This window comes from Eschrichtius robustus, chromosome 1, assembly GCF_028021215.1.
Source record: "Eschrichtius robustus isolate mEscRob2 chromosome 1, mEscRob2.pri, whole genome shotgun sequence".
Taxonomy (NCBI): domain Eukaryota; kingdom Metazoa; phylum Chordata; class Mammalia; order Artiodactyla; family Eschrichtiidae; genus Eschrichtius; species Eschrichtius robustus.
The window spans coordinates 46,437,233-46,460,640 of record NC_090824.1 but is presented as its reverse complement, the minus strand read 5'-3'; positions in this window follow the sequence as shown (position 1 = coordinate 46,460,640).

Genomic DNA, 23,408 nt, shown 5'->3' with positions numbered 1-23,408 from the left:
AGCATTTCACCATGTTGTCTATGAATCATTCAAATTTAAGCTCTGCAGCATATGGACAATTGCAAAATGCAGAGGTAAGAAAACACATTTGGTATTTCCATTTTATACACCTCATATTGGAAATAAATGGTTTTGTTCTCCCAACAATTTTTCATCTAAATGATAAGGGCTCTTTCATTTTCTTTTTCTCTTTTCTTTACCTCTTTTTCTTTTTAGCAATTTCAAGTAAATAGTTATTAACTTGTTCATCTAAATAATTTTTCAATGTACCTTTGTATTATTTGTACACGTATGGAGTGATCAACAACTAATAGGTTATTGACTTTGTGTTGTCATTCCAGTAGGAGTGATGGATTGACAATGGTTCATCCAGATAATACTTGATCAATAAAACACATTCCCAAGACAGCTGCAGTTTAGGGAAGTGTCTAACCATTGACAGAATAGCAAGAATAAGGGTTGTGGCATTACGTCACCAATCAAGGTAACCAAGCACACACTTAATGACTTGGGAGTTATCAATTTCTCAATGAAAAGATAAAACCAATATATATTTACAATAAAAATGGGCTTTGAGGGACTTCCCTGGTGGTCCAGTGGTTAAGACTCTGCGCTCCCAATGCAGGGGGCCCGGGTTTGATCCCTGGTCAAGGAATTAGATCCTGTATGCCGCAACTAAAAGATCCTGCATACCGCAACTAAAGATCCCGCGTGCCGCACCTAAGACCCAGTGCAGCCAAATAAATAAATAAATAAATGTATTTTAAAATGGAGTTTGATGTTTTTTAGAGTCATAAAATTGAGTCAGCTACAGCAGACATGAAAATGCTTACATTTCAGCAATGACTTTCAACAGCCTGTCAATGTTGTGCTGTTAGCATGGATGAGACTATGCGGTACCCATATGAGATAAATACCTTCCAAAATAGCCTTATCCTTTCTCTCTATTTTTTTCATCTCCATTCTGTAAAAAGGACATTACACGAAAAGTAGAAAACTTTGGTAAGTAAACATTAAGACCCAGTTTTACAGAGTTTTTAATTACAAAAGCAATACATAAAAACATTTTGATTATTTTTAAATGCCAATAAATACAAAACGTGTATAGTATGCAAACAAAAGCCTCCCTCAAATACCCCAACCCCCTTCCCCAAAATACACATCACACCTCCCCCCTGACCAGTAACAGCACTTAGCAAATGTGGAGAGTATTTTACAGACTTTTTTCTATGCCTTTACAAACATATACGTACACATACACATGTCACGGAGGAGAGGGTTTTTTTAAATAAATAAGCTTATGCTATATGTATTGTTCTGTAGGTGGTTTTTCTTCCTTTAACATTTTGTCTCAGACATCATTCCAGGTCACTATGTATAGACTAGAAGTTGCAAACTAGAAGTCCACAGTTCACAAATCTTTAAAAAATGTTTTAACTTGTTTCAACATAGAAAGTCTGTATTTTCCATTTTTTCTTTTAAATGAAAAGATCCAGCAACATTGTGCCCAGTTCTCACCAGGCACCGATGGGAAACAGGAATCTTTCCAGTGGGACCCACAAGCTCCTGCAACCCCCAGTCCCATGTCCAGGCTGACCTTTTAAATCTCCAAGTTTGCTACCCCTGCTTAGATATATCTACACTGTTCTTTTAAAAGGCTGCATTATATACAAGGATGTATTGTACAACGCAGCGAATATAGCCAGTATTTTGTAGTAGCTATAAATGGAATATAACATTTAAAACCTTTGAATCACTATGTCATACAGCTGTAACTTATGTAATATTATGCATCAACTGTACTTCAATTTTAAAAATATCAAAAAAAGTCTGCATTATATCCCATAAGACAGATGCACCATAATTTATTTAACCATTTCTCTATTTATATCACATTTTTAATGTTCAGGTTTCATGCTGTAGAGTAGAGAACTAAATCCCATATTCAGAAATGAACCCCCCCCCCCTTTTTGCTTTTATTTTTTCCTAGAGTTTGTGAAGATCCTGAATCCATAACTAATAATGCCTTGAAAAACTTCGCAAAAACGCAAAGGATTGTTGTGAAAAGCCTGAATCTATAACGGATGATGCCTTACAAAACTTTACAAAAATACAAAGGATTGTTCAATATTTTTTCCTTTGAAAAATGATATTGTAACTGAGAGACCAGAGGTCTGGGGATGGAGGGAGAACGAGGACATTCTAAAAGGTAAAGAAAACTCAACCAGAAGCTCATTGGGGTGGGTTCTATGTGTTATTTAGTTAAATCAGAATTTTTCTCTTTTTAAAAAAGTATGTCTCTGGCTTCAAAGTGATAAAGACCTGCTGAATAATTAAGGTCTTCTTTCGTCTTTTTCAGCAGCTGTCTCTGTTCGCATTCTCCTTTTTCTTATACCCCTGGCTCAAAAAACTCTCTAAGAGCATATAAAGTTCCCATCACAGGGGTTTGCAACTGTGAAAATGGGACAGCAATCCTAAAAGTTCAAAACTTCTTCCTCCAAAGTGATGCTGTTCGTATGGGTAAAGCTGACAGCCTTCTAATAAGAGGGGCCAAGTCACAGTTACAACTTAGTAACTATAGTGTACACTTGAGCCAAAAATCAAAGCACATGCAAAAGTGGAAAGGAACTAGAATTTTTTTTAAATAGTCTATCAGCCAAAATAAGAAACACACATGGAGAATAACAATTGCTATTCTCAGAGGAACACAACTTTTGCCTATGTAACTTGATGTGAGGCAAGAATTCTGCTCAAATAAAAAATAGACACTGAGACAAAATTTGCCCATTTCCCATGGTTTTTTTCTTCCTATTCAAATTATTTGAAAGTCCCTAAACTGGTGATTTTTTTCTACTGGGCTACAGTAAATACAAAAGTAGAGAAATGCTTACATATAGTTCAAGAGGATCGTATTTATCTGGTACATATTCATTACTCAGAAGTAAACCAAAGCCTAATAACAGCCTATTGTTTTATCTGTCTTTCTAACCAAAATTAAACTTTAATGATTCCTTACCTGCAGGTTTGAGACTTGGAAATAAATGTATGTATCTACTGAATCTCTTCTACAACCCACTTATAAAGAATAGTCATCTTTGATTATTTTTAATAGAAAACAATTTTTAGTAGAGAATAATCAGCATCCGAAAGCCTTATGGAATGTAGCAACGTATTGTTGGAACAAACTATTTTAAACTGAAATTGCATGTCTGTTTTGAAATAACAAATCCATGCATTTTTTTTTTTAGTCCCTTTGCTGCTTATTTGAGCTATCAGTGGCATTTCCCAGGTAAACTAAAGTCAAAAATGTAGGCTTTACATAAAAGCCGTCTTGCACTTCTCACAGGAACTGAGAACACCGTGCTGCATAGATCACTTAGACTCCACAGACGATTTCGAACACAGCAGACTCCTTAAAAGAATAACAGAAATGCATGCAATTCCTTGCGATAGTCCCTTCCCCATCCTTTGAAGTTACAGATAACCCAAAAGCCAACACGTCATGCTAGACTTAAATAAATTCTCAAAATATCTGCTCCTTTCCTATTGTTAGTATCAAACAGGTATCAATAAGGATTGTTTTAAAACCACAACCCCTGTGATTTCAATAGTAGCAGGGAAAACTGGTCGCAAAAAATCAAAGTCCCAAAAGGATGATGCAGGACTTGAGTCTAAGGTGAAATACAGCAGATTACCAGGGTTACTCAGGCCTAGCAGAGTCTGTGCCTCCTTGGTGCTCTACGCTGCCTTTCTGGTCACTATACGAAGGAGCCCAAGACTGATAACCTTATCACTGAAAGATCATGCAAATACTGGTGCCTGTATGTACCAAGTACTGTGTTAGGGACTTGAGGTCGAAAAATGCGTAAGATGTATATATAGTATCTGGGCAGATTAATGAAAATAGAATTACAAAGTATGCGTGGTAAGCCAATGCCAACATAAAGCTATGCACAAGAGAGCACAGAGAAGGGACTAACTCTGCTTTTTTAATTTTTTTCTTTTGATGGCGAAGTAAGGGCTGGTCAAGGAAAGAAGCCAGAGGTGGTATGTTATGATAAGGGCAAGAATTGCTCCCTTTTTGTGCAAATGTGGTGGTCGCTTATCCACTAGCCATCTGTTTGATTCCTAACAGAGGTCTGCAGGTTGATCTCTCAGAGCTCTAACAAAAGCATACATCCCCTGGCTTTTAGAGAATCTGTTTGCATTCTCTAGCTACCTTTCAATGATTTCATTATTTGACAAAACTGGATAATGATTTATCTTTCTGTCCTTCAGGCCACAGTAGAAACAGTAGGAGATGAAGAGCTGACCCCCAAGTGCCTCTGTTTACATATTGTTCAGAAACACCATAGTTTTACTTCAGAAATGCCTGTGCACATATGTAAGTTCCGAAGTCTTAATGATGAAAGGAGGAACACAGAAATGTGTTCTGACGGGTGTTATGTTCCTTTCGAACGCTGCTTACCTGGTACCTGGATTTAGCCAATTTTAATATATCCTTGAATTCACAGATATATCTCCTCAAGTGGTAGCCCAGTTAATCTCCACATAATTTCCCATGGAGCTTATCTGATTATACGGCACATTTCTAAGATCCGCGTTAAGAAACAATATTAGATAAAGTGCTCCATTTTATATTACCAAAGAAGCAGCCTGTATTTATTACAACAGTTGGACATCCACGGAACTGTGAATTCTCTACTCAACCATAGCTTTAAACTTCCATACACAACTTTTACTGTATTTCAAACGCTACAGTGTCTGTCCCTTTTAAAACAAGTTAAGTAGGAGGAACTAAGAGTTTCTAGGGGGACTTCCCTTGGTGGTCCAGTGGTAAAGAATCCACCTTCCAATGCGGGGGACGCGGGTTCGATCCCTGGTCGGGGAACTAGGTTCCCACATGCTGCAGGGCAGCTAAGCCCACACGCCACAACTACTGAGCTCACGTGCCTCAACTAGAGAGCCCGCGTGCCGCAAACTACAGAGCTCATGCACTCTGGACGCAGCCAAATAAATAAATAAAAATGAATATTAAAAAATAAATAAGTAGAAATATTTTAAAAAGAGTTGCTAGGAATCATAACAGAAGATAAGACTATCACACCTCAAAATACAAGTCTAAAAACAATGAGGTACTTTCTTTTTTGCCTATGAAATGGATAAGGATTTAAAAATAATAATAACCAGTATATACAAGCAGAGAGAAACCAACATATATAAAAATATGAGTAAGAGTGCAGTTTGGTTCAACCTTTTAGAGGCAGTTTAGCAATATGTGTCAAAACGTGTACACCATTTGACTTATAATTACATTTCTAGGAATTTATCCCAAGAACCTAACCAGAGATGAATCCAAAGATTTACACATAAGGAGTGTGCACTTTTAATATACCTAAAAAACAACTAAATGTCCAACACTTAGGGACTGGCTAAATAAAGTGTGGTATATGCTTATATTAGAGTATTATATTTTTAAAAAGATATTTAACAAAACAGAAAATGTTTGAGATATGATGGAAAAACAAAAATTACAAAACAGCAAGTATAGTATAATGATTTTTCAATACACACAAGTGTACTCATGTAAATATACCCAAGCACAAAAAATATATTGAACATATATACTAAAATATTAGTGTTATATATGTGTATTATATGATATAATGCATATCATATCACCTGTGATGATAATATATACACATATTTTAAAATCTGACCTCTGGTTTTAAGGGAAAGCCCAAAGTGGAATCCTGATGGAGAACAGCAAGGTTGAAAATTTAAATACATACATCATGTCAAATACTATGCGGTATAAACACTCTGATTCCTTAAATCAAGTGTGTCCTACAATACAGAGTATAAGTGTCAATGCTCAATGCCTCAAAATTAAAAGGATATTTCTACTTTTTCCCTTCCCACAGGGCAAAATACTCATCCTTGCTAAGAGAACACACTTATGTGAAACAAAGATTGTGTGAGGGTGAGGCAATTGCTCTTGCGTTTCTACAGCCCTGGTGGAAGAAGTTAACACCTTTTGTCCATGCCAGCCCTACATATCAGCTGCCTAGTTTTAAGTTAAGCACAATATGATTTCCATGGCAACCACTGGCCAGTAGAGGCGTCTTCCGGGGGTGAAACCCAAAGAAATGACTAAGTAATTAGCAAGAGTCTAATTCAGATATGCCAAGAAAGAAGTATTATGCATTAGTATTTATTTCCATTGCACTTCTTTTATAAGCACATACACTATTTCCCATGACACTTCCCTTGCAGAATTACAAAATTGTGGTTATACTAACAGATTTAAACATGAGAGGTGAAACAGCTCAGTGGGTACATAAACAGATGTTGAAAGATTATTGTGTGATCAAAGCACCAAAATCCAGAGAGAGCTTCTGGAAGTACCCACCTGGCCACTATCTGGCCAAAATTTGGTAACAGACGGTGGATGGTAGTGGTTGCTTAGCAGTTGTTTTAAAAACAAAAACCTGTTTCTTGCACATTTTATCCTTGATTCTTGACAAAGAGAAGTGCCACAAAAATGAGACTTTGCTGGGGGTGGGATTAAAATGGAGTGTCAACTTTATCTTTTAAATGTCCTGTTTGAAGATAAGCCAGACCCTTAAGAGCATCCTAATGTGTGAGTGAGTATGAGGCCATCCGTTCTTTTTTGTCTTTAGGGGAAAAATAACCTTCACAAAACAACTTCTTTTTGGTGAAATTTCGCATAGTTAACATCTATTTGAACCAAAAAACAAATTATAAAGAAGGTATCTTAAGATTCCAGGAGATAGATATTTCTCTTGGAGAAGGTCATAGGTGTCATGCTTTAATAAAGAAACCAGAACAGGAGTGGGTGGGTTCTCCCAGGGAAGTTTGGCTTCCTTTTGGCCTGAGAGAGACAGGAGGTGGGGATGTGATCTTTCAGTCTCCTTCCCAGCTACTCATTGGCCTCCTTCTACCTCTTTCCGAGTTGAATTCCAAATCTAAAATTAAGTATGACTTTTCTATTCAGGTCCTCTTCTTCAAGGATGTCCCCAAGAAACCAACAGATGCTCAAACAGAACTATAAAATTGTTAAGGACACTAAAGGAAAGTTTGTCCGAACATATAAATGTCCTACTTTATATAGCTTCTGGGATAAATCTTATATGTTATCTGGGCATAAAACTTTGTTATTTGGGGCTTCCCAGGGTCTAAAGTATGGGTGGCAAGCTAGGATCTGCTATCCCTGAACTATCACAAAACAACACTAAATCGGACCAATTTCTGAATAATCCCTTATAAATAGTAAAATATGTTTTAAAATATGAAACAAAAATGACAAATTAAAAAACCATTCTGGAACTCTTAGAGACTCATAGTTAAACATCCCTCAAAGGATAAAGCAATTTACAGGTAGAATATTCACTAGAAAAATGTCAGCTTTAAATCAGAAGTTAACTCCAGACCTCATATGTTCCAATTTCCTTCTTACAAGCAGAAATGAGGAAAACTACTTCACATAATTATAGAGGAGGGAAACCTGGTATAAACTTATCCATATACCTTCAGTAACAACCCTTCAAAACCAAGTAAAGAAGGGACTTATTAATATTTACAATGCTCCCACAAAGTCACTGGCAGAAACAAAATTGTCCCATACCAAATCCCTAGGCAAAGTTTCCAAGGGATCAAGATTGAAGGTAAAAAATTAATAGATATAGCAGGATTCATACACACGTCACCAGTTTCATAATTACCCTCCATTTATGCAATCAGCAAGCATTCATTGAGCACTCATTGAGTGTCTATTATATGCCTGGTAGAGTGTCAGGTATTACAATTAAATAACGTATCAGTGACGATTTGTGGTATCAAACAACAGAATCCACTCTGGCAAGTTTAAGTGAAAAAAGAAATTGATTAGGTATTAGGTAGCTCAGAAGGGGTCAGACAGCCAAACCCTGAAGCTACACAGCCAGGAACAATGCACAGCATAGGGACTTCGCTAAGCAAAACACCGCTGCACCCTTACTCAGTGCCTGCGATCCTTAGGACTGAAGGCCAGGAACTCTGCAACTGTTACCTCCCCTGAGTATCTCCATTATCAACCTTAGCAGAAGACTGGTTCCCTTCCATGTAGCGGTCTTCTTCCGTGACTCACTTCCAAATCCGCCTTGCATGGACCATGTCACAGAGCCCAGATCATTGGCCTTCCCCCTGGCCACAAAGGAATCTGAGAGATCTGTGTTCTGCTTTCTACCTTGGAAAGGTAGGTCTCATAATGTGGGAAATCACCAAAAGGTTGGGTGACCACAAATGTCCACTATAAATTATGACACAGTCTGCCAATATGGAGCATTCAGTCCAGTATAATACATGAACAAAAACAAAACCAAAAATCTCTGTATGCAGGGACTTCCAAGTATCATGCAGACCTTCTTAAATATAATCTAGTAAAATTTTTACATTAACAATATATAAGGTTTATCTGGCTTAAGATTTTTCTTCCCTAGAGGATCATTTTCTCTGCCTTCTCCTATAATCTCATACTTAACATGAATCAGTCCAGCCATTTGGCTATGGGCTAATTATGTTAGATGAAAAGAAAATCAATTATATTTTAAAACATGGATTAAATACTTATGTGTTAGACTCTAGGCTTCTGCATGTAATACTATAGCCAAGAAAATGGACTTGTGGATTCAAACGCCTGCTCCACCATTACCAGCTGTGTGTCCTTGAGCAGGATTTTTACTTCCCTACACCTTAGTTTCTGCTTCTGCTATACCTACCACATAGAATTGTTTAGGAAGATTGAAAAGAAGCAAGCATGTAGAAGACTTAGTACCGTGCTTAGCACTATTGGATATTATCCAACCATTATTTAATCCTTACAATGACATTATGAACTCACATCGTTATCTCCATTTAAATTGACAAAGATGAATCTGAAGTCACTTACCCAGTAACACTGGAGGAGCGTTGGGATTTGAACCCGGATTGTCTAATGTCAAGCCTGGCCTTTGCCACTACTCCACCTGCTAAGACTTAAAAGCCATTACAAATAAGATCTCACAGTGACTCATGTAGGTTCTCGGAAAATCTTCTCTGTCCTACAAAGCAAAGTTGTTGTATTTTTCTCCATTTGTTAGAGACAAAAAAAAAGTATAGAAGTCCAATAATGGAATGTTCTTTCCCCAGAATCTTTAGATCCCCTAAATATTCAGGACTAGAAGGAAATTTAGAAGCCAGCCATTCTAGCCTCCTGTACTTATTTCACCCTAGGACCATTTTACCTTTCTTTAGATTTACCCTGCTTCCCTTTGCTTCTTTGGTCTTCTATCATTACAGGGAGAACCTGGAGACAACAGAAAAGCAGCCACAAAACTCTGAGTGTTATCCAGGCAAAATGCAAGAAGAGAGAGAACTTGACTGTTTCCCAGTTGGTGGCACTCGTGGCTATATAAGCATTTCCCAAAGACTATTCCCTGGAACACCTAGTTTCTCAGGATGCTAGTAGATATTTTACAGAGAAAGTGTTCTTGGTCAAGTAAGTTTGGAAAATGTAGGGTTAACCAAAGTTAAGCAGGTTTGCTCAGAACTTTTAATGTGCTAATGAGCACAGTGAACCCACAAAATGAGGATATGGCATGCAGCATTGAATTTGTCACCCAGAGAGTCCTTTTTCTCCCCAAAGAATCAGGTAGGACTAGTGAATCATAGGGCACATTTGAGAAACACTGGGTGAGGAAAGGAGTTTGTCATCAGAATACAGGAAAAGAGATAATTCAAATGTGACAGGAAACTTCTAGCACCACCCAGGGAAGAAAGGGTTCTGACCCCTGGTTCAAACATCCAGTTTGCCTGGCATATCTGATACTGTAGGTGGCACGCACCAGGTTATATGGCTTGATGCACTCGATATGAATATTGACAAGGTCACTATCCATGTTCAACATGAAATCTTCTCATTATATTTTTTTGTATAAATTTATTTATTTTATTTTATTTTTATTTATTTATTTTTGGCTGCATTGGATCTTCGTTGCTTTGCGTGGGCTTTCTCTAGTTGCAGTGAGTGGGGACTACTCTTTGTTGCGGTGCACAGGCTTCTCATTGCTGTGGCTTCTCTTGTTGTGGAGCATGGGCTCTAAGCGCACGGGCTTCAGTAGTTGTGGTGCACGGGCTTAGTTGCTCCACGGCATGTGGGATCTTCCCGGACCAGGGCTCGAACCCATGTCCCCTGCATTGGCAGGCAGATTCTTAACCACTGCACCATCAGGGAAGCCCTCTGATTGTATTTTAATTTCCTCTGTAGCCACCCTACAGAGAGAAGTGCTAGGCAAGCTGGTATAAATGCCTGGTACAATTGGTAGTTATATTTCTTGTTGTAAGTTAATATAAATATTCCATCCAGACAATAAGAGAATCCAGTCAGTTAGATAATTTCTCAGTGTAAGTCAAACCATCATTACTTTATACAATCTCTTTCAAGTTTTGTGGGAATGAGATAGTCTTTAAGAGTTCCTAGGTACTGACAAAATCCAGTTTCCATCTTGCAAATGTTAAAACCATATAGAACCCAGGTCCTATCGTCTTTACCAAGGTAATATGACCTTCAGGCATCGCCTGGGCATCCCTGTGAGGGTTTGTTATGCTCTTGAAAGATTAAACATTTCAATCCTTTATGCTTTAGCTCTGACTTGCCATCCTCTATAGCCCTAGGTTCTTGAAGAAATAGCTTCCAAATGAAATGAAAACAGTTTCCCTCATCTGCCTTACTTACCAATGAGAAGTTCTAGGGTTCAAGTTTTAAAAGCATGTGCCAAGGCAAGCACAGTTATCTTACTCTGGAAAAATCTCAATAAGCTAAAACCAAAGGAACTCTGCTGTACCACAGAGAACAAGCGTCCATCTCTTATGCCGCAGGCAGGGGTCAATCCTCCATCCTGAACTTGCCAAGCTACAGGTTGGATAATCCATGCAAGGAGCCAGCTCTGCATCAGTCGGCTCTGCCCACAGGGATGCCTGGATTGTGAATCTCTCCTGAAGAGGGGCCGGGGTGCTGGGAAGATGATTTTCATAAATATACTTACTTTCCTCCTTTGAACAGGCACACCTGGTTTCTCTACTAACCACTGCTTCGGTCACTTATGCCCTAGGGAAAGCAGTTGTAAGAAATAGCAGATGCAGAATTTACACAGCAGAGAGCATTCCGTCCTTTCAGTTACATATTCTGCAGAAAACGACCCAAGTGGTGCAGGACTATTTTATCAACTGTGACCTCAAGCCGCTCATTGAAAATGCAGTTCCTATCAAATTGTTCTTTGCAGATTTTCATTTTAAAATGATGAACACATTTTGGATTAGTTACACTCGAACCAGCCACACTTGCATCACAAAATTCTTTGCAAAAAGTTTACATCATGTAATATTACATTATTGCCTCCGTTTTACAGATGGAGAAACTGAGGCCCAAGCATCTTGCCCAAAACTTCTGCAAAATGACACAGAACAAATAAGACTTGTCCGTAGCAAGTGCCAAATCTAAAAAAGAGCTACCCGATTGGAGGTATGGAGTTTGCAGTGCATTCCCACTTAGCTAAAATCTTCTTTCAGATGGATTTGCCTGGTGAGACGTGCATGAAATTGACCTCTGAGGACAGAGTTCAGCTCTCTGGTATCATGAATGTTATCATGAAAAACAGAAAAATGCCCCCTGGCCATTTCTAGTTCAATGACTCAGAAATGAGGAGTAGGATTATATGTTAAGTATCAAAGGGTAGACAATCCAAGCAAGAGTGAAAAATTAAAATCACAAATTAGAAATTGTTTTATTTCTGAGGATCTGGCAGAAAGGATTCAAACATGCAGAGATTCTGCACACATCAGAGCAGGGAAAGGGCTCTCCTCCCACAAGGTTTAAAATTTTTCATCAAGTCACACACACACAAAAAGGGCAGGCATGCACTTGAATAATGTTTCCAAAATTCCCTTTCTCCAGGAATTGGGTACCAGTTCTGTTGAGACTAGGGTTGGGGAGTGGGGAGAATCTTGGTTCAAAAATAATAGATAATTTGAGCGATGTCAACCCACAGAACACTTGGAACCCTCCCTCACTTATCACCTTTGCCCCTGCCTTCTCATGAGTAATGAGGTCTCATCAGGATGGAGATCCAGGGCTCTCTTATGTGGCTCCACAGACCTCATGGACATACACCCCTGGCATACCCAAATGCCCTAGAGGAGCATACAAAATAATAAGAGCCCCCTTTACCAGGGAAATTTCCGCTGATGCTTGATTTCGTACATTGTTCTTCTTAGCTGTCTCTGAAAATGCCCTAAAGACCTTGAGGACCTTCCCAGGTTCTATGAAATATCTCTCCCTCCCATTCCTTTCTCTGCACTTTCTCTTGAGAGAGAGAGAGAGAGGTAAGTGAGTACCAGAGAACCATTGCTACACAAAATGTTAATAGTTGCTTTGTGTAAAGCATTCCGGAATGAAATCAATTTGGGAAACACTGGATTAAAAACAAGTTACTCAAATGCAACAACGTATAAAAAGAATTATATACCACAACCAAATACAGATTTACCCCAGGTATGCAACATACAAAAATCAATTAATATAATCCATCACATCTACAGGTTAAAAAGAAAAATCATATGATTATATACAATATTATATAGATTGTATATAACAATAGATACAGAAAAAGCACTTGACAAAATCCAACACCCATTCATGATAAAAAACTCTCAGTAAACTAGGAAAATAGGGGAACTTCCTCAACTTGATAAAAAAAGATCTACAAAGAAAACCTACAGCTAACATCATACTTAATGATGAAAAACTTGAAGGTTTCCCACTAAGATCAGGAACAAGGCAAGGACGTTCTCTCTCACCACTCCTTTTCAACATCTTACTGAAAGTTCTGGCTAATGTAACAAGACAAGGAAAGGAAATAAAAGGCATACAGACTGAGAAGTTATATACAAAAGTAAACCACTTTCCTATATGCCAGCAATGAACAAATAAAATTTAAAATTAAAAGTACATTACCATTTACATTAGCACTCAGAATATGAAATACTTAGGTATAAATTTAACAAAATATGTATAAGATATATATAAGGAAAACTTCAAAACTTTAATGAACAAAATCAAAGGAGAACCAAATAAATGGAGAAATATTTCATGGGCATGGATAGGAAGACTCGATATTTTCAAGATGTTAGTTCTTCCCAACTTGATCTATAGATTCCATGCAATCCCAATCAAAATCCCAGCAAGTTATTTTGTGGATATCAACAAACTGATTCTTAAGTTTATGCAGAGAAGCAAAAGACCCAGAATTACAATTCAGTATTGAAAGAGCAGAACAAAGTTGGAGGACTGACATTATCTGATTTCAGGACTTACTACAAAGCCACAGTAACCAAGACAGGGTGGTATTAGTGAAAGAACAGACAACTAGATCAATGGAACAGATTAGAGAGACCAGAATAGATCCACATAAATGTAATCAACTGATCTTTTTTTTTTTTTTTTTTTTTATGGCTGTGTTGGGTCTTTGCCTCTGTGCGAGGGCTTCCTCTAGCTGCGGCAAGCGGGGGCCACTCCTCATCGCGGGGCACGGGCCTCTCACCATCGCGGCCTCTCTTGTTGCGGAGCACAGGCTCCAGACGCGCAGGCTCAGTAATTGTGGCTCACGGGCCCAGTTGCTCCGCGGCATGTGGGATCCTCCCAGACCAGGGCTCGAACCCGTGTCCCCTGCACTGGCAGGCAGACTCTCAACCACTGCGCCACCAGGGAAGCCCTCAACTGATCTTTAATAAAGGAGTGAAGGCAATACAGTGCAGCAGAGATGATAGTCTTTTCTTTTTCATACAAAAAGAAAAAAATGAATCTAGACACAAACATTACACCCTTCACAAAAATTAACTCAAAATTGATTAAAGACCTAAATGTAAAACACAAAACTGTAAAACTCCTAGAAGATAACATAGAAGGAAACCTAGATAGCCTTGGGATGTTCAATGACTTTTTAGATACAACAGCAAAGGCATGATCCATGAAAGAAATAATTGATAAGCTAGATTTCATCAAAATTAAAAACTTTTGCTCAGTGAAAGACAATGTCAAGAGAATGAGAAGACAAGCCATAAACTGGGAGAAAATATTTACAAAAGCCCCATCTGATAAAGGACTGTTATCCAAAGAACTCTTAAAACTCAGCAAAAGAAAGTAAGCAATCTGATTAACAAATGGGCCAAAGACCTTAACAGATACCTCACCAAAGAAGATGTACAGATGGCAAACGAGCATGTGAAAAGATATTCCCCATTATATGTCATCAGGGAAATGCAAATTAAACAACAATGACACACCACTATACACCTATTAGAATGGGCAAAATCCGGAACACTGACAACACCAAATGCTGGCAAGAATGTGGAGCAACATGAACCCTCATCACTGGTGGGAATGCAAAATGGTGTAGTCATTCTAGAAGACAGTTTGGCAGGTCTTACAAAACTAAACATACTCTTACCATGTGATCTAGCAATCACATTCCTTGGTATTTACCCAAATGAATTGAAAACTTATGTCCACACAAAAACCTGTACACAAATGTTTACAGTAGCTTTATTCGTAATGGCCAAGACTTGGAAGCAACCAAGACGTCCTTCGGTAGGTGAATGGATAAACTGTGGTATATCCAAACAATGGAATATTATTCAGCGCTAAAAAAGAAATGAACTATCAAGCCATGAAAAGACATGGAGAAACCTTAAATGCTTACTATTAAATGAAAGGAGCCAATCCGAAAAGTCTATATATTATATGATTCCAGCTACGTGACATTCTAGAAAAAGGCAAAATTAAGGAGACAATAAAAAGATCAGTGGTTGCCAAGGATTGATAGGGAGGAATGAATTGGTGGCGCACAGAGGATTTTTAAGGCGGTGAAAATATACTTTATGATATCATAATGATGGTGTCATTATACATTTGTCAAACCCATAGAATGTGCAACACCAAGAATGATCCATAATGTAAACTATGGAGTTTGGATGATTATGACGTGTCAATATAGATTCATCAATTGTAACAAATGTACCACTCTGGTGGGGATGTTGATAATGGGGGAGGCCATGTGTGTGTAGGAGCAGGGAACATTTATGTTATAGAACATGCTCTCAATTACATTATTTAATCAAAAAATAAATGATTAGATTTAATAGAATACAATCAGAACTAATCTGGGATATTTATGGAGGTCAACTGATAAAGCTGCTTTTTAAAAAAAAAAAAAAAGAGAAAGAAATTTAGCCCAGATTAATTGCAAATATGTGTCACTGAAAAGGAACTTTGAAAAAAAAAAAAAAACACTTTTAAAACTCATAGAGTAATGCCTTAAACTTATGAGTAAGGAAAAAGTCATGGAGTAAAAGTTACACTGTGTTGATCACAATCACAACTATACCAGTAAAAAAATGAATGAAAAACAAAATAACTCCCTAATGTTATGTAAATGACTAACTGTGGCTTAGGATAAACAGATTCAAACACAACTGTGTTTGAAACAGAGGTGAGGATTACTTGCTATGTCCAATGGTGTTAGAAGAGGACTCAGAAAAAAAGGCCTGGATGCCACATACACAGGTGAAAACTTTTAATAAATTCGTTTCATAAACTGTGAGAGCGAAAAATGCAGTATTTCTAATTTAAATCATTTTATATGATATGTGATTTTTGTATATGTATGTAAAACTACATTAATAAGCTGTATATATAAGTTAGATGAGTGACTAATTTATCTAAATCCTTATAAGTTAATATAACCATTTTATTTTATTTTTTTGAAAGACCTTTTCATCAGAAAAGTAAAAGTTTCCTCCACACTCAGAGTCTCTCTAAGCCCCAGGAATAATATAGACACTTAGCTGTATTATGGGCCGCCTACTTTGGAAGAGTCTTTTCTAATACACTGGCTTGCTAGAATCTCTAAGGGACCTTGTAGCTCTATTCTGGTATTTACCAGAGCCCACTTTCCAAATGGATAGCCCACCTTCCTTGATTTTCTTTGAGTTCTCCTTGATTCTTCCTTGAGTTCTCTTTGCAGAAAGAAGGCTGTAAGACAAATGTCCTAATACAAATAAGGTTAAATGTAGAGACATACTTATTCTTTTTTCCAATGTTCCTAGTCTATGACAGAGATCCTATCTCTCAGCTGGTGGTTTGGTATTCAGAGTATTATTTTTCCTTGGGTTTTGGATACAATATTGTGAGCTAGGAGCCATTTATCATATCATACTCTCATTACTCTACAATGCTCTTCCCCACCAACCCAGTCCTCCCCCCGACACCTCTTCTCCTGGCCCCATGCTTGGAGGTAAAGCCAAGTTATCAGCACCCCATAATTATCAAATGCTCAGTCCATTAGGAAGGACAGGAGAGAAATCGCTAATTAAGCAAAGCATCAACTTTGCTCTTATGTGCAGGCTTCTTACCTAAGTACAACTTCAAGCTATTGTACCAGATGTAGAACCCACAAAGCAGATATAAATATTTGCATTTGTGCTAATAGTCCTTTAAATACGGCTGGTGCTATCTCTATATACTTACAAGTATGATACAATTATTTCCTCACCAAACAAAATTCTTGGCTGTGACTTTGTCAAGAATGGAATAAAAACAAAGGGAGATCTGTGCAGCCCCCTCTGCCTTACACTAGCTCATTTTGGGTACAGTATGTCTTCTATCTTCCAGAAGGGGATTTGGCCCTCTAGTTAATACTGAGCAGTTTTTTTTTTTCCTTCTCATTACAGATATAGGCAACTGAGAATTATATAAATGGTATTGGCTGGCAGAAAGAATCCCAGCATTCCTCATCCCTTTCTTCTCTCCTCCAGGCTTACACACCCCACCAGAGGAGAAAGCACGACTTTGCTGACCCTTTCAAGGACAAGTTGCCCTGGAACAAGTGAGCAAGCCAACTCTTGAAAATATTCTGGAAAAGCAAACAGTGAAATATCTTGGGTGTGTCAACCCTGTACACACGTTTTCCCACTTAGCACTGATGCTCCTCTCTGCTTTGGAACTGCCAGACAGGCAATTCCATCCATCAACAGGCACCCCATGCCTGACCCTAGTGCCCCTTGTCTCCTCCTACTGCTCCAAAATACACATAAGCATCCTGCCAGATAATCCAATATTCTAAAATCTATGCACAACTTTGATTTTCAGGAATTTTATAGCTGGGGAGTGGGGGAGTGGGGTGGGGCTTAGAGATTTTCTAGTCCAGAAACTGTAAATTCAAATTTTTAATGGGGTTGGAGAGGTACTGTAAATGAGAGCAGCAAGCCACATATGAGGCAATAGGGAGTGGTGAGGACTGTAACAAACTGCCTAAAAACAGTCCCTCTGATTCTAATCCAACATTCCCATTTCACAGATGAATAAACTCATCCCAAAAAAGTGAAGTAATTTGTCAGGATAAAACTTCAGTTTAGCTCACTTTCCGCCAAACAGGTTTCCCTTAGGCAAGAAAGGAAGACAATAACTTTCCCTAAATCTGCATATCTCTTGTTTGGGGGTACATAAAACCTTTGTTTTAGGGTATCAAAAATGCCATCCTCCTGGATATGTGCCCTCCCGGACTTACTTCACCCCATGGGCTGTGGCCAAGGCCGCATTCATTCTTAAGAATGTTCTGTCTAGGGAGGATTCCCAGGATGTGATGTGTGGTCACTGAGAAAGCTCTTTTGATCCCAGCCACAAAAATGCAGCTAAGCTCAGAATCCCTCTCTCCATAAATCAGAGTCCTCCCTCCCGGGAATGACCGGGTGTGGCTTCCCACGCAGGTGCCCGACTGCTCCAGCACTCCTAAGGGGGCACTCCCTCACTTTGAAAGTCTTCTAGGAGCTGCTGGAGTCAAAATGGTAAATCCATAAGACTCTGCGTTCACATACGAATTCTTCCTGACTTTCCGGGCATCTGTTTTGTTCATTCCTAGCAGCCAGGTGTTGAGTGCCTGTCTGCCTTCCTTCTGTCTGCTATTTCGTGTCTAAGCTTCAACTCTGAATTTGGCTCAGCTTGTGAACATGGGCCAAAGAGTTCTGTGTATACACTGCTTTTAATGTGTCCAAGGGTGCAGTAGGTAGCAGTGATCCAAATAGTTTAAGAAGTCAAAATACTGCTGCAGCCTGGGTCCAGCAAGCTGGCTGAAGCCTGGCTGGTGAATTTGGAAACTCCCTCCAGAGATACCCATGAGCCTCTGGGAGACAAGCCCTTCCCTTTGCCAGCAACAAACTTCCTGCTCAGACCAGCATGAGGTCAGCGTAAGAGACCTGCCAGGAGGACTCGAGGCCAGGTCCAATTTTAAAGGCTCGGACGCTCATGGCAGCTATTAGGTTTTTCAATAACTCACACCCCAGTGTGCTTAAAAGTGCATATTCTTAGACACCACACCCATAGACGACATAACAATAGTAGCATTTACTAAACACTCAAGGGGTTTTAGGTACCCTGACAAGTACTTCACAGAAATTTATTTCATTTAATCCTCACAACAACCCTATGAAACGAGGGAGGTACTGTCAGTGAGTGAAGCAAGCCATAGTTACCACAATTACAATCTCCACTACACAGTCGGGGAAAGGGAGGTTTAGAACAGTTCAGTTAATTTGCCAAAGTTCACCAAACTAGCAAATAGTGAAGCAAAACTTAGAATGCACCTCTTCTTATTCCAGGGGACCATAAAGCTACAAATACACACTTCCAGTGAGAAATCTCACCAGGTAGGTGACACCTTTGAAACATGCCTGAGCAGCTGTCAAGTAGAGGCTAGGCCTATGGAGCCTTCCGGTTCACCAGCAAAGAGGGAAGAGGGACAGGGCACCGGTTCCACTAGGACTCTAGGAGCCCCAAATCCATGTACACCTAATGGACAAGCAGGGGAATGCAGGCAGCCCCCCGTGCTGGTGACAGAGGACACGGGCGCTGCAGATAAAGGCCCCATCTGCCTGAGACCAGCCTCAAAGACAAAGGATCAGGCCTGGCGATCTTGGAAAAGCTACAGTGCCACGTGCAGTATATACACCACACAAGCTTGCCCTGTAAGGAAATCTGTCTACTCCCTCCCGGTAGATAGGGTGAGTGGCTTGCAGGAGTTTCCTGGAGGCCAGAGAAGAAGGTCTGGGTCCACGGCACCAGGTCAAGGCAGGCAGAGCAGCGTGACTGGGTCACAGCGGCTGCAGTCTGTCCCAGCTTTTCCATCACCTGCTTCTCTGTCCTGCTCCTCCTCAAGCTGAGTCTCAGAAATGACTCAGAGGAGCAGCTAAGGTGACTCAGAGAGAAGTTCTTTCAGATTCCTAAGAAAACATGCCCTCCTCCAGGCTGTGTTATTTTTAAAGGCAAACGTATCTCCAAAATGGAGCCGCCATCCTAGCCCTGGGCCAAATCACACTGCAGGCCATTTTTAGTGGAAAGAGGCTGTTTACAATAAATCCAGGCAGGCTTTAAAATGTTGATTTATTCTTCTTAGAAGCTGAATCACACCGTGTGGATTGGCTGAATCAAATAAGGGGTTCTGAGACTCCTCATTCTAAGTGGGAAAGACACTGTTCCAGGAGATGCTGGGGCAAGGCCTGAGGGCTGCTCTTTGGGGCCAGCACTCAAGGATTCAAACGTGGGGACCACCCAAGTCCTTTTCTTTCCCCTCCGTACTCTAGGTCCCTGCCTCTGGCCTACCACCTTTAGTACCTCTCCTGGATGGAGCGTTAAGAGGAGGTGGAGTTAAAATAGTCATCTTTGCTCTTAAGTGGCTGAATAGAGGTGATATATAATGACATTGCTCAAAATATCTGCACAATTATTTCCTTTATACTTACCCTATAACTCTCTCCCTCCTCTCGAAATACTCCCGAAACCTAAGAAAGTAGAACAGTTCTAATATCTCTATTAACAGGAGGCAGTAAGGCTTCCATGGGCCTTAGCTTAGTCTGTTAGGGCTGCTATAACCAAAATACCATAAACTGGGTGGCTTTATAAACAACAGAAATTTATTTCCACAGTTCTGGAGGATGGGAAGTTCAAGCTCAAAATGCCAGCATATTTGGTGTCTGGTGAGAACCTGCTTCCTGGTTCACAGATGACCATCTTTTAGCTCTTCACACAGTGGAAGGGGTGAGGGAGCTCTCTGGGGTCTCTTTTATAGAGGCACTAATCCCATTCATGCTCCCATGACCTAATCTCCTCCCAAAGGCCCCACGTCCAAATGCCATCACCTTGGGGGTTAGGTTTCAACATATGGATTTTGAGGGGACACAAACATTCAGTCTATAGTGGGCCTCAAGACACTTTCCTCTTACTCACTTGCCTGGAACAAGGCTTCAAACTAATGGATTTGGGGGAGTCAGTTCTGTTGTGCTTTCTGCCCAGACCTTGTCCTCAACCAAATGGCAAAACGATGACAGGACTGTTCCTTGAGGCTTATTCCTCCTCTTTTCCTCCTTACAGACACCCTTCTCCTACTCTTGAGTGCCATCTGACAAGTTAATTCACACTAGTCACAAGAGTATGAGTGACTTAATAGACATCTACACCAAAGTATTATTACATTCTGAAAGAGAGAAGAAAACGCTTACTTAAAGAACATCCTCTAATTGTCAACAGCCAGTACCTGTGTGAGAGGGGCTTCCTGGGTTCCACAAATCCCCTAGTGTACAATATATGTCTGGGGCCAGGCAGGGACCTGAGTGACCTAATCACCCACCAGAGGCCCCGCTCCTGGGGCTCCAAGGCTGAATGGCTAGGGTGGGCTGTGGGGATGGGAGAGCACATATCCAGCCCCCGGGAGAGTGGGAAGGGGAGACCCTTACCTCCTTGTGAAAACGCTGGCCCTGCCTTCAGAGCCTCCAATGATTCACCAGAAATCTAGATTTTCATGTGAAATCATTTTCAGGGTGTTTACTAATTCTGTTGAAAAACATGAAAACAAAGCTTACCAGGGCAAACAACCCTCATCAACCAGCCGGTATGGCTCCCAGGGTGCCAGCTTTCTCACCCTTTGCCCAGTTAAGCAAATATTCGGGGTCTCCAGCACCAGGTGGAACCCTCCTGGTCACTAATGGTAGTGAGGACCAAAGGGATTTTCACGCCTCTTCCTGTTTCAGTCAGTGGAGTTGGGGATCCCTGTCTCCAAGGGACAGTCTGGTCAAGGCTTTTTTGAAACACAAGCCTGTTCCCAGGGGACTTGGGGCCCAGGGGTCCTGACTACACCTATGAGGTGAAGTCCATCTGCTTCTTCTTGACTTTTTCATCCACCTCCAGAAGCCTGCCACCCAGCCAATGTGACAGTCAAGACAATCCCAGCTCTGGCTCCAAGATCTGGGCTACACTCACTGCCATCTCCCACGTTTCACCCTCATCTTCTGTTCTGAGGACAAATCTGACTTTGCAAAGTTGAATTTTCCAACTGCTACTCTGCTCCATTATTTGAGAGGTTGGAGGGATTAAGCCTTTAAATGTTCAAGGCTATTTCCTTAATTCAACAAAACTTGTAATCACAGAGACACTTTCATACAGGTATCTCAGAATCAGCCCCGACGTTCCAGAGTCTGAAAATTACCCGTTTTTTCTCCTCAACAAAGAATGTTTTCACAATGCTTCGTACTCACAGTTCTCAAAGTGCTAAGTAGAAGCACGCTGAATCTTCAATTACAAATGTAATTTATGCAAATATACATAAAGGGAAATTTTTAATTCTGTTCTTCAAAGTTCTGTCACGTTCACCCCTAAGAATCTCAAATAACTATTGACCTCTGGGAAAAGGTTTCTACAGGAACTGACAAAGGCTCAGCACAAAGTTTCCTAAATTCAGTTGTCTTAACTAGCCTGTCCCTTGGATCTTTTGGTATTCCAACCTTAATATTTCCAAAAGCTGTCACTTATTTCTTTGGATCCTTCCAGGCTAAATTAAACTAAAGAAGAAAGATGTAGAAACCCTTAAATGCTTCAGAATATGTCCCCCAATCTTATTATGGAAAACAAGGGCTACAAAAACAGGTTTGTTTAACTCTTACGTTCACTGGCTGAAGGAATAAAACGAAAACAAGCTATTGTGTTAATCTTCAGATTAGCCCTCTAGGCTGTCAATGTAATACTGATCAGTAAACAATGTCCATAATTAAACTGTTGTCAGAGACACAAATGCCCCACGAGCCTGAGCTAATGAGGCAGTATTCAACTCCTTCACAAAGGCCGGCCAGATACAATTCCAGGAATGTTAATGCTGCCAAGTATCCGGCATGCTCTCAACAGCGGGAAGACCACTGAGTTGAGGTAATTAAGTCTCCAGAGCCCGCTAGAGAATTCTGTCCCGGTGCTATTTGTTTGTTGAGGACATGTGCTTAGGTGCAAGGAATTGGAAATCTCTGACACCAAATTGAGCACATTGGGCATCAAAGCACCCCAAGTCCTCTGCTGAGGCCTGTGACATGAATGTGCATGACAAGGGGGCAAGGGGGCCATAGTCTCCTAATTGTCCCAGAGACCTTTTAGTCTTGGGGGGGAGACTACATGTCTTGGTATTTATGTAATTAAGTGCACTGAAATCCTCAGCACAGGGTTCCCATGAAGTCTGGCTGCATGTTAACTGGGGCTCAATAGATTTATGAGAGGACACTTTTCCATTCATTTTGCTCTGGGAGATAGATGCTCTTCCATAAAATACCATCATACCGAATTATTTTTCTAGAAAGCAGAGAATCACATCTATTCTTCTCTTCTAGAGAGAATTCCTACTAGGAACACTTTATTTCCCCTTCTGTTTTTCTTGGCTTCTCTTGAAAATTCCAATATGTGGCCCAAGGCCCATTGCAATAAGAAATATCACAGCACGGGAGCCGTTCAAAGTGAGAAGTCCTGAACACAACCATTTCCACCATGTGTCCACATTCACTGTGCACTCCTGCAGCCCGCAGGCCCCTTCACAGCCGGCCCACGGCTGCTACAGCCCTTAGTTACTCTTGGGGCTCCAAGAGAGGGTCCACATCCTGCCTCCTGGGGCGTCCACCTAGAGAGGCTTTTTTTTTTTTTGCACTGTGATGAGGATGGGAGGAGATAAAAGGGGGGAAAGAGGGCACGACACACCTGATGTTCCAGCAACATTTCACTGCAGCCTTGAAAATGTCATCAAGAGGTCAAGCTCCCTGGGGGGACAAGATTATGACACTTCTCTACTCCCAGTGATCAAAGGAAAACCAATTCCTGTCACAAAACTTAGAAGAGGGCAGGGGAAATGCTGGACTTGCCAAAACCTAGCTCTGTGCACTCATTTATTCATTTGAAAATGTTGATGCAAGTCCGCTTCGAGCCAGGCCCTGGGGATGCAGAGATGAACAAATAGAAC